The following is a 13,154-nucleotide window of genomic DNA, read 5'->3' as shown; positions in this document are numbered from 1 at the left end:
GTTAACCCTCCCCCTATGTATCTCCCCAAACAGTTACAATTATGAATCAAATTATTATCAAAGTGCTAAGCCTAGATGTTCACTTATCAATTCCTTGCATAAATGTCCATTCCAATTAATTAGTGATAGTTAATTCCTTAGTACATAATCCTAATCAGGATTTAATAGAAGAGAAATTCAATAGAAGAGTAAATGAAGCTCCTTTTGGCTTGCATGTGTGAAAAGGAAGCTATTTTCCGACATTTAAGGCCTTGAGCGTATGAAAGAGGGGCGGTGAGGGCTGGATCATGGCCGGAGCGTGGCCGTTTAGGGGCATTGGGCCCGAAGCGTGGCGGGTTGGTGGCGATTTGTGGTTTTGGTCGGACATAATGTGAGGGAGAGCGAGAAGAGGAGGAAGAGACAGTGAGTGGGTGAGCGAGAGAGGAGGAAGAGAGAAAGAGTGGGTGATCGAACAAGGGTTTTGGGGGGCGAATTGTATGTTCGGTGGTGGTGGTGGCTGTTTGGTGGCGGTGGTGGCCGATTGGGAGAGGTTCAGAGGAAGAGAGAAGAAGAGAGGATGAAGACGAAGAAAAAAAGAGAGAAGGAGGGAGATGACAACTAGGGTTGAGTGGAGAGGAGGTGAGGGTTGGCTTTTATAGAGGGTGACCTGCTGAGCAGGTCGTCCAGCCGTTAAAGCCCCTGGTTGACCGGCTAGAGCCGATTTTGTGGCCATTTGGGCTTTTTTTACCGGCCTGACCGGTTTTTTCATCTTTGGACTCCTTTAATTAGCCCAATTGAACTTTCAGCCCAAACATTAATATCTAATTATAGTATTAGGAAATTTAAAGGAAATAATTAAATTAATTTTTTTTGAGAGCAAAGATAATTTATTCAATGATAAAAAAGAAGGAAACAACCCAACAAGATGGGGAAAACAAAAAAAAAACACTAAACCACCCAAGAAAAACCATACAACCACTCAAAAGAGAAAAGAGCGACCTCCCTAGAACCTAGAAGAAAAAATTTCTTTAATAACTGCAGCCAACCCTCGAACGACATCATCATCACTACCAAGAAAAGACATGCCTACGGACTTAGCAAAACACCAAGCCTTCATTGCTCGGGTGAAATAAGGACTCGAAGGAGACGAGGGGCTAGGCGACGCCATCTCAATAGCGAGTTGCACACTCTCAAATTTACGGGGACGACCCCTAGGTCGCTGAGAGCTCTCACGCCTCGCCCCCGAATTTTTCTCCGGCCTACCCCGAGGACGAGGCCTTGGAGGGGAAAACTCGAGAGCGGGATCATCTACACAAGCATCGGTCTCCACCTCAAGAGCATCCTCCCTCGTACTAACTGAGAAAGCTTCCGAACAAACTTGAAGGCCCCTGACATGAGCGAAGCCATAACACATGCTAACCTCAAAGCAAGAGATCGATTGATTTAGTATTAAATGTTAAATCTAAATTTGGTGAAAATAAATATTATAAATAAATGTTGTATGGTGGGACACGTGTGAGACTTGTAATAGTAATTTAAGAGCTCATGCATTGGAGCAAAATCTGCTTTAGGCTCTTAGCATACTCTTAAGTCTATGTGGCAGTACGAGCCCACAGAAATAGTGCAGAATAGTGTTTAAGAGCCCGGATGCATTGGAGTTGCTCTTAGGTTCAAAAACATTTTACCGTGCATTGCACATGCTAAAATATTAGTATTTGAGATTAATTTATATGCACCGACGGTGTTAATAAGTTTTACACCATCATTCAATCACATCCCTCCATTTTGTTAGCTTACAATTAATTTTGAATTTAAGAATATCTAAAAATAGGAAATGGAAGGTTGTGATTGAATGATGTTGTAAAACTTTTTACACCGTCGGTGCATAGAAATTAATCTCTTAGTATTTTACACCTGTATCAATATGATATGCAAATAAAGTGACTTAAAACAGAGGACCAATTGGTTTAATGATTTTTAAAAATAAATATACTTCAGTATTTATATATAAAATTACTTACTCATTTTTAATTTATGATCCAAATTGTATTTAAAAAGAATATTTTATTATTAATTAATTTTAAAATATTTTTTTACTGTGCATTGAACGTGCTAAAATAGTAGCATTTTACATTGGCATCCGTTTGATAGGCAAATAAATTGATTTGCGACAAAGGGTCAGGTTGGTTTAATAATTAACAGTAATGTAGACAAAATTATTTTCTATTTAATATCAAAATTAAATATTTACTAGTTTTAATAAATATTTTCTATTCTACCTCTATATAAAATTCTTATAGTAAAATTATATGAACAATGAACTAATTTAATGTAAAATTTAAAATTAGTTGAGGTTATTGCTTTTGGTGTTGTCTTTGGTTGTGGTTTAGATTTTCGGGTTGCTCTCGTTTGGTTTTTTTTTTTTTGTTTAGTGAAGTTCTTATTGTCTATTCTTTTTAGGGTGGTTAAGTGTTTGTGTATTTCGATGGATGATTGATGATTTTTATTTTTGTTAACCTCATCGTCCGATTCTCGAGTTTAGTCTCTTCCTTCTTCATTTTAATTAATATATTTGGACTTTCAAAAATAATTAATATCAGTTATGTCCAAGATATTAAAAAATTCATATCAACGTAACATTTAAGTTGGTTCAATTATCATCATAAAGCTCAAATTCAACAATTTTTTTTTATCAAAAAGCTCATTTTATTCTAGAAAAAATTACCTAACCTGAAAAACTAGAGAGAAACAGGTTGAGGATAAGTTTTGTGATGTCAAGTTAAGGGCAAATTTAATATAACATTTTTTTTAGAGCAAAGAGAGGTTATTCATTAATAATCAAAAGAAGGAACAATCCAAAGGGAATGAAAGAAACAAAACCACAAAGCCACCCACAAGCCAAAAACAAGCATCCAAGAGAAAGGTTTCAAGCTTTTATAGAAAAATAATAGCTCAATATATATTTTTAATTTTCCTTAAAATACAATTATATATTTTTGTAACTTTAAGCAAATAAAACTCTTAGAAATGTAAAATTGAACATTCTTGGACAATTGCTATGCTAATCATTTATAGAACATAAAAATATCAATGTTGTACATTTTAGAAATAATTGAAATTAATATATGAAAGCGTATAACGTTATTCTTCAATAATCAATTTTTTTATAATACTAGATTGAGTTTAATATTTTTTTAAAGTCAAAAGGAAAATTTGGAAAAATATTTAAATCAAATAATAATTATTAATATTTGATAAAGAAGAAAGAAGAAGAAGAGTTGGTGGATATAAGGGTCGGGACGGTCCAAGGAACAACCCTAGAGGGTGGTAGTTTATCTTACTGATATACCAAAAAATCGTGATTTGTCAAAAACGATAAAAAATTAATCGTTATTTTTTTTTGGTAAATTGTAAAATAAATATATTCTTTGCATATAAGAATAAGGAAATACTTAATTTTGGGCATTGCCCTTCCCTTCTATAAAAAAGTTAAATAAGAAAAGCTTACTAATCAGAGGAGCAGTGTTTGTGTGTGGTGGGGAATGGATCGAGGGTGAGTTTTTGGGAGGAGTTGTGGGCTGCAACACAATCGTTAGCTGCTCTTTATCCAAGATTATATGCTATGGTGACCAATCAGCATCAGTTGGTGGAGGATGTTGGGAGATATACGAGTACCGGCTGGGTGTGGCAAATAGGGTTCAGGCGAGAGTTCTTTGAATGGGAAGCTCAGGTTTATGACGATATGGTTTTACGGTTGAATGTCGTTGTGCCTAGCCAGGAGACTGATGCTTTTTTATGGGTGGGGGATGAGAATGGGAGATGTTCAGTAAAAGCTTTTTGTATAGGGGTTGAGCTGCAGATTTATGGGCCTCCAGCTTGGGTGGTGCCGGCAATGGTGCGTAAGCTGGTTCCTCCTAAGGTGGTTCTCTTCCTATGTCAAGCGTCTGAGAATAAAATAGCGACTATGGTGAACTTGCACCGTCGTGGTGTTGTAGTGGATGCGGAGGCAGTGTGTTCTTTGTGTGGTCATGAAGAAGAGACGGTGCATCATTTATTGCTGGTGTGTAAATTTTCATGGGTGTTATGGACTCGGGTTCTACAACGGGAAGGGAGGGTGTGGTGTGTTCCTGGCACTTTGCTCTCACTGTTACAGGAATGGGATGAGTTGAGGGTGGGGACGAAGTTGGTGTTGTGGAGAATGATACCTTATGCTATGGGATGATCCATATGGATGGAGCGTAATAACTTGGTGTTCAAGGGAATAACAACAGCGGTGGAAACAGTGTGGGACATTCACTTAACCAAGATTTATTGGTGGGTGGAAGTGATGACCCGAGGTTTATTCTATCTTTGTCGAGTCCATCTTGTTTCTTTCTTTTCCTTTTTGAGTCCTTTATTGAGTTTTTGAGTCAAGTTGAGTCACTTTTTAATTGATATTTGCATCTGCATTAGTTTAAGTGCTTTTAATTTATTTAGTTGATCTTTTTATTAGCTTTTATTAGTTTTAGTTTAAGGTTCATCCCTATGGTCAGGTTGGAGCTGGAATTTAGTGAGAATTTGAGTTTTGATGGTCACTTGGGGGTTTTATTTGATGAATTGAATGGATGATTTCTGAAATATTGTGATTAAATGAGTGTTTCCATGAGTTACATTGGTGGAATGATGGTTTGTTGAGATTCTTTGAAGGTTTCAGGTGTTTTTGATGGCTAATGATGTTGATTGAAGACTAAGTAATGAGCCATGATGATAGTTGAAGAAGGAGTTACAAAATTCGGAGAGGAATCTGATGAGCCACGCATGTGCGCCGTCTACGCTACGCACATGCGTGGCTGTTCTGTGCAAAGAAATGAGGAAGGGGTTGAAGGCCACGCATGTGCGCCCCCTTGGCCACGCACATGCGTGGTGGACGGACATGGGTGCTGAAATTGGACAGATTGTCCACGCATGTACGTGGAGGAGGCCACGCACATGCGTGGCGGACCGCTGGGAAGTCTATAAATTAGGATTTTTGTCATTTCATTTGGTATCTTGTAAATTTTTGAACAAAACTTAGAGTTTTAGTTTCTTGGAGCTTGTGGGAGGCTTCTTGACACTCTTCATTCAGGTTTTTGTTCTTTTGATTTGAATTATGAGTTCTCTAGCCATGTTTGGCTAGTTTTCTTTGTACTTTGGGTGAAGTGAACCTTAGCTTTGATTATGTTTTGAACTTCTGAGTTTCTCATATGAATAAAGTTTTCTTTCTATGTATCCTTTCTCTATTTCAATATTCTCTTGAATGCATGCAAGTGTTTGGCTTTCTTCTTGCACAACGGTAGTTGGTAAGGATTTAGGGACCATGGGATTAGATTGATTTGTTTACTACCACTTAGGTATAAGGGTGAGAACTTATTGTGTTGGCCAGAACATAGAAGCTTCATTCTTCAATTGAATTGACTAGGTACTAAGGCATTAGGCTTAGCAACTGAAATTGAATGATTTACTTGATTAAGGTATTAACAAGTGAAGGTAAAGGCTACATCACCATAGAAGGGGTTCTAAAGCTCATATAAGGATTTGGTTGTAAGAAACATAATTGGACTAAGTGAAACTTAACCCAGGGTACTTCTTCATCTGAATTATAATTCTTGTTTTTCATCAAAAGTGTGTTAAACACAACAAAACCTCAAACTTATATTGCTTTCTTTTTCACATTCTGAACACAAAACTCTTAGAAGCAATTGATGAACAACTATCCCTGTGGTTCGACAATCTTTTCTATTACTTCGATCAATCCGTACACTTGCGGAATTGCTATCAGGAAGCTGCAAACTTAAGCTGCTCATATGGATTACCTGATTTCATACATAATTTTTGTATGGTGAGGATGAATCAGAAGGTGAAGCCAATGCGTGAGGCGGTATGGATGCGACCTGATGAAGGTACTCTGAAGTGGAATGTGGATGGTGCAGCGAGAGGGGCACCGAGAGTTGGGGGCATTGGGGGTGTTTTGCATGACTGGAGGGGTGACATTCGTGGGTTTTCTCGGTGGCAATAGGGGTTGTTTTTGCTTATGAGGCTGAGGTAGAAGCCATCGTAAGGCGCTGGAGTTTTGTAAGGAATTTAGTCTGCGACGTGTGGTGGTGGAAAGTGATTCTTCGCTGGTTGTTGGGTGGGTTACGTAGAGAGCAAACCGGCCTTGGAAGCTTTTGCAAGATCTGCATACCATTGATATTCTAATTGCTGAGATTGAGTGTCTGCAAATATATCTTTACAGAGAAGTTAATGGGCAGGCAGATTTCCTGGCTAAATCAGGGTGTGATCGGGAGCAGGCAAATTTCCTGGCTAAATTGTGTGATTTTTAGAGGCTTGATTGTGGTCTAGCTTGGGTGTACTCTTTTTCCTTATCCAGGGTTTTTCCCATTGTGTTTTCCCTAGAAAGGTTTTGATGAGACACTCTTGCTATGTTTACTGGCCTCTAGGGGGTTTTTATCTGCTTGTTTATTAGTTGCAGATCAAGAAGGGTCTATTGCTATGAATCTTTGTATTAGTCCTTTCGTACTTCATTGTTAATGATGAATAAAGTATCTCGTTTTGCTTTATATATTAATTTAATAAATTTCTGCTTTCCTCTTGTAACCAAAAAATTTAATAAATTTCTAGAAATTTGAATTTTAAAACTTTTTTATTTTATATATTTTCTTTATTTACGAATTCTTAATTAATCAATATACAAGAATGTTTTTTTGAATTATTTATTGAGTTTAATGGTTGTGCACTGTCAGTGTAAAATGTTTTTTACAAAGACGTCCAATCATTGGATGCCACGTATTCAAAAGCATTTATGTTCCATTTTATTATAATTAAATTAAAAGTTTATTTTCTGATTTGGCAACCCATCAATGGATGCATGTGTAAAAAATATTTACACTGACGATGTATTTCCATTAAATTCTTATTTATTTATTTATTGTTACAAACATTTTTATTTACATTTAAATGAGTAACATAGTGTCCCCGTAGGATAGCTCAAGTGGTACGACTGGAGGACATATGAGTTGGGTAGGGGGAGGTCCAGAGATCGATTCTTGGTGGGTGCAATTTATCTTTCTGATGTACAAAAAATGAGGAACATAGTAGTATATTGATAAAATCTCTCTGTTTTAAAACATGTTCTTTAAGAGTCAAGATTCCATGCTCAAAATAATATTTTATTCTATACAATAAACTTATGTAAAAAGAACTCAAATATATAAAAAAAAGTTTTTAATTTTTTTATATTTTCAATGCCAATAAATTCATTAATATGTTAATTATATATATATATATATTGCTAATATTTGTCATTATTTCAAAATTAGTAAATTAATAATTAATTTAATGAATTTCTAAAAATTCTAAGTTTTAAAACTTTTATCTTTTATGTACTTTCTTAATTTATGAAATAATTTGCATTAATTATTCAGTATCCAAGAATACATATTTAGCCGGTTTAGATGAGGTTCTCTCCTCAGGTTTGATTTCTTTTGATTAATGAAATATCATTTTCCCGTAAAAAAAAGAATACGTAGAATATTTTATTTAGTTAGTTCTATAAATATTTTCAGTTACAATTTCATGAGTAAAATATTTTGAATTTTTTTTCTATTTTAAAATATATTCTTAATTAGTTGGGTACATGTGGATGATTTTGGATTGCTGCGTTTCAGCATATAAATATTTAAAAAAAATCTATATTTTATTTTCCATATTTTCTATTTTAAATTTTACATTTTTAGTAATTATTAAATTATATTTTAAATACTATTATTTTATTCTTCAAGCATAAAAATGAATATCTGAGATTTATATGTTTTCTATATTAAATTTAAAATTTTTGAAAATGAAAAGAAAAAAGTATAAAAATATTTAAATAAAACAATTTTTATTTATATTTTACAAAGAAAAAATAAATATTGGATTTGAAAAATGATAAAATAATCTTTCCCAATATGAAAACATAGCTTTTACTAAAATAACAAAATAAACTTTAGAAAAAATTGAAGTTTTTTTGAAACTAGAAAAATAAAAATTGAAGTTAGCATGAGCAAAATGAGTAATATTCCATTAATACTAATCATATAAGTCAATAATAATATTATATCTATTTGATATCTATCTGTGTTTATTTTATATTATGAGATAACTATATTAAATTTTACAATAAATAAATTTCTAAAAATATAAAGCAATTAACTTCTAAGTTAATTCTAATTAATTCACTTCTGTTATGAATAAAGAGTACACAAGTATGTAAAGAGAGGAAGAAAGATGTATGAGAGATAGAGAAATAGTCTGATGGGGATGCTCTACTAGGTGCAGACTCCCTTGTATTTATATTATTAGGTTTAAAGTATTGAGCAAGTATACATGTGAGTATGACCAATAGACTTAACTTTGATGAACATCCAAATATTCATAACAACAAGTTCAATTTTAACAGATACTTCTAAAAGTAATATTACAACTTGTATACGTAGGAGTGCTCAAACTTATATATCTGTGCTTATTTTGATTCGTAAATAAGATAAAACTAGTCCGTAGCCCGTGAAATGCACGGGTTGACCGCTTGTAATATTTTAAAAAATTAATGTTTTAGTATTGTTTAATCAGCTTTTTAGAAACTTCACTGAGAAGTCTAAATCTTTTAATAACTGATATACAATATAATAATATTTTCATATTTTAATGATATATATATATATATTTCTGTAGTAAAATATTACTGTTTATTTGTACCTTTTTTGCTAATAGTTTTTTTGTAATTTTAATAGCACATATGACTAATTATATTAGCATAAACATGTACAAACATTCAAATTAGAGTTTAATTTTGATGCACCGACGGTGTAAAGTTTTTTTACACCGTCAACCAATCAGATTTCAAGGATGTGAGAAAATCTCTCTTTTCATTTAATTTCATTAATTGACGTGGCACATCCTTGAAATCTGATTGGTTGACGGTGTAAAAAAACTTTACACCTATATATTCTGTAAAAAAAGTTGAACTACATATGACCAATATATTAATATGAATATTTTTACAGAAAATCAATATTTATTTTTTTGAAAACTTTAATAATGATTAAACCTTATAAAAAAACCTTATATTTTCCGAAGCACAAAAAAAAAACCTTATAATTTGAACTACCAAAAAACCATATAATTTTGAAAATATAATGATATTAAAATCATATACTTATTTTCCATTTTCAAAAAAAAATCATATACCTATTTCGTTACATGCTCAAATATTAAGTGAAGTCAACACACTATTTCCTATTTTTAATATCTACTAAAAAACACAATATATATATATATATATTAAAATGAAAAAAGTAGGATTATAATAATGGATTCATAATATGTCAAAATAATATTTTTGGCTTAAATGTGTTTTTGAATCCGAATTTGGAGAATTGTTTTTAATTTGTTTCAAAATAATGTGTTTTCAAAATAATAGCACATATGACTAATTATATTAACATAAACATGTACAAACATTCAAATTAATATATTAAACACTATATATGCCGTTAAAAAAGTTGAACTACATATCACCAATATATTAATATGAATTTTTGTAAAGAAAATCAATATTTTTTTTTTGAAAACTTTAATAATGATTAAACCTTATAAAAAAATACCTTATATTTTCCGAAGAACCAAAAATAAAACCTTATAATTTGAACTACCAAAAAACCATATAATTTTGAAAATATAATGATATTAAAATCATATACTTATTTTCCATTTAAAAAAAAATCATATACCTATTTCGTTACATGCTCAAATATTAAGTGAAGTCAACACACTATTTCATATTTTTAATATCTACTAAAAAACATAATATATATATATATATATTAAAATGAAAAAAGTAGGATTATAATAATGGATTCATAATATTTCAAAATATTTTTTTTTGGCTTAAATGTGTTTTTGAATCCGAATTTGGAGAATTGTTTTTAATTTGTTTCAAAATAATGTGTTTTCAAAATAATAGCACATATGACTAATTATATTAACATAAACATGTACAAACATTCGAATTAATATATTAAACACTATATATGCCGTAAAAAAAGTTGAACTACATATGACCAATATATTAATATGAATCTTTTTAAAGAAAATTATTTATTTTTTTTGAAAACTTTAATAATGATTAAACCTTATTAAAAAACCTTATATTTTCCAAAGCACCAAAAAAAAAACCCTTATAATTTGAACTACCAAAAAACCATATAATTTTGAAAATATAATGATATTAAAATCATATACCTATTTCGTTACATGCTCAAATATTAAGTGAAGTCAACACACTATTTCCTATTTTTAATATCTACTAAAAACACAATATATATATATATATATATATATATATATTAAAATGAAAAAAGTAGGATTATAATAATGGATTCATAATATTTCAAAATTTTTTTTTTGTCTTAAATGTGTTTTTGAATCCGAATTTGGAGAATTGTTTTTAATTTGTTTCAAAATAATGTGTTTTCAAAATAATATTTAGTAATTAATTTACTTAAAAAAATTAATTTACTTAAAAAAGCATCCAAAAATTATATTTGGTAAAATGGATATATGTTAAGTAAGGGAAGATATGGAAAAAAACTAAAGGGTAAAAAGAGGAATCCATGTGATGAACATGCCTTTCAGAATTAGTAGATCTGGACAGAAAAACACCCCATGAACCGTCTTCCTTTTCAGCCTAGTTGCTTCGATATCATGTTGATTCATCAACATCCACCCTTAAGGTTTCATGTATAAATAAGACCTTTTTCTCTACTTATTTGACTCGCAACTTTAAAAGAATTAGTAAAAGAGAGAAAACCAGTGGTGAAAGATTCATTGGGATTTTTTCATGTGTTGTTTTATGTATTTCAAGGCTCAGGTATGCTTTTGAATTCTCTTAGTTTTTCCATTCCATGCTTTTCTCCATTCAGATTTTGAGTGGATTCTTGTCTGTTACAAAATTTTCATATATGTTTCATTTTTTCAATATGCAGCTTCAGTTCAACAAATCAAAGTCTTTTTTTTGAAAGAACAAATCAAAGTCATTTGAAAGCTATGTTGTCATATTGATGTGGAGTGTGAGAAGTTTTGGGGGTTTGTTTTGATTTATGTATTTAGCTCAAGTTAGTTTTTACTATACAAAGTTCTCTTTTTAGAAAATAGTTTTTATATTAAATTCCATTATCAAAGGCTAACCTCCCTGTCTTCCGATGTATCAAAAAAAAAAGGCTAACCTCCCTTTAGGCTGTGCATGTGCAATTTAAACGCTAACTGCAGTGCTCGTATGTATCGCATTTTTCACGTGTATTTTTTCAATTTTGATGCATTTCTCAAGTTTATATGATTTTTTTCTTATTCTTTAACTTTTTTTTGTGTGGTTCATTATTTACATTTTAGCCTCGTTTGTTGTTATCTTAAGTGTTCCCCTATCATGGGGAATTTTTTCAATCCTCCTAGAGTGTATGTTCCTTTACTTTAAATGATGGCACAAAAAGTAAATTATCTCTTTTTGAAAATAAAAATGAAACTAAGTGGAAATTTGTGTATATGATGTATCTAGTGCTAGAGGAGCACTGAAAATTTATTCATTTCATGGATGAAGGCAAAGATTTCCATGATGTGTCAAGAGTGGAGACTAGTTTTCCTCAAATGTTGCTTTAGGTTATAAATACCATATCATGGCAATGTTGAAACTTGTGTGTCCTTTATAACTTATGTTATGACAACAACAGAAATGAGCTAACCTCCAATAGTCATTTTAAGAAAGACAACTCGGTCATTAGATGTTTTTTTCCATAGGATTTTTTAGGGCATAAAAAGATTTAAAGACAAAAATGGTTTGTTAGAAACTTGGTGCCTTGGAAGGCACTTCGGTCCACTTTATGAGTTTGTATGAAATTTCATGGAGGGGATTTAAAACAATAAATTCAGTTTCCTCTTAGAATTTAACACATTCTTTTTTCAATTCATTTCCTTATCTATTTACAATTCATCATTCATTCTATACAATATTTTTTAGATTTCTTGGACAAATATGATTTTATAATTTAGTTAGTTTACTTTATACCTTATTTTTCTATTCTTATTTGTGACTGCATGCAACAAGCATGCCTGCTTTACTCTAGATGTTGGTTTTCTTCGACCATTGCATCTGATCTTTTACATTTTTGCGTTTATATACAGAAGTGGAAACTAGAATTAAACTGAAGCAAACGAAGGCTACTTGTTGTATTGCACATCTAAAGCGAGTTTGGTAACCAACAATATATCAACACTAATCACTTGCATCACCCGCAAGTAGAGTTGTCAAACAATGAAATCGAGTGATTATGAAAGAAAAATGATAATAGTTGGTTCTCATAGTGGACAATCCTTTCTTAGGTACTATTTGAAATATAAGAAGAGTGAAAGACCTGAAAGAGTGTTGCTCTACAACAATGAAGATTGGTTAGACTATCCTAGAGATGTTGTTGACTTGGTTAAGAATGCTTTTAAAATAAAAAAGGAAGCTTTGGAAATAGGGTTAAATGGTCATGATCTTATGTTAGATTTTTTACACATGTGTCAAGTGGACTTGAGAACTAGTTTAAAACAACCCATAGCATGGATTGATGAGGCAGGGAGTTGCTTTTTCCCTGAAGTCCATGTTGCTTCTAATGAAGAATCTTATAACTTATGCGAACTTGAGGTTATGGAATTAAGTATTGAAACCAAAGTGAATGAGGTTGATGAACCCAAATTGAGGGATTGTAGTAGAGAGTCTAGTGGTGGTGGAGTCATTCCGCAGAATCATGTAGGTTTAGTTCCTCGCACTAAATTTGTACAAGGAAAACTGGTTTTCAATTCTGTACAAGAAATGTTCCTTAATGGGATGAATAGTTTTGGAAATACTAATTTTGAGATAGTGGAGACATACCACTGCCCAGGTGCATCAATGCAAGCACGCATGGAGCTATTCCGGGCACAAGCTAAAATTACAAAAATAATCCATGGGGATGCTAATGTTAGATATGGTTGGCTTTCTTTTTCTAAAGGAGAACTATCTACGATGATAGATCATGGACTTGGTGTAACGCCCCGATTTCTCGTGCGTCACGGAAAACCCGATATCCATTTTCACAAAGAAT

The sequence above is a fragment of the Lotus japonicus genome, chromosome 3 (assembly GCF_012489685.1).
Source record: "Lotus japonicus ecotype B-129 chromosome 3, LjGifu_v1.2".
Classification (NCBI taxonomy): domain Eukaryota; kingdom Viridiplantae; phylum Streptophyta; class Magnoliopsida; order Fabales; family Fabaceae; genus Lotus; species Lotus japonicus.
The sequence above is the reverse complement of the archived record's forward strand: the minus strand, read 5'-3'. Positions refer to the sequence as shown.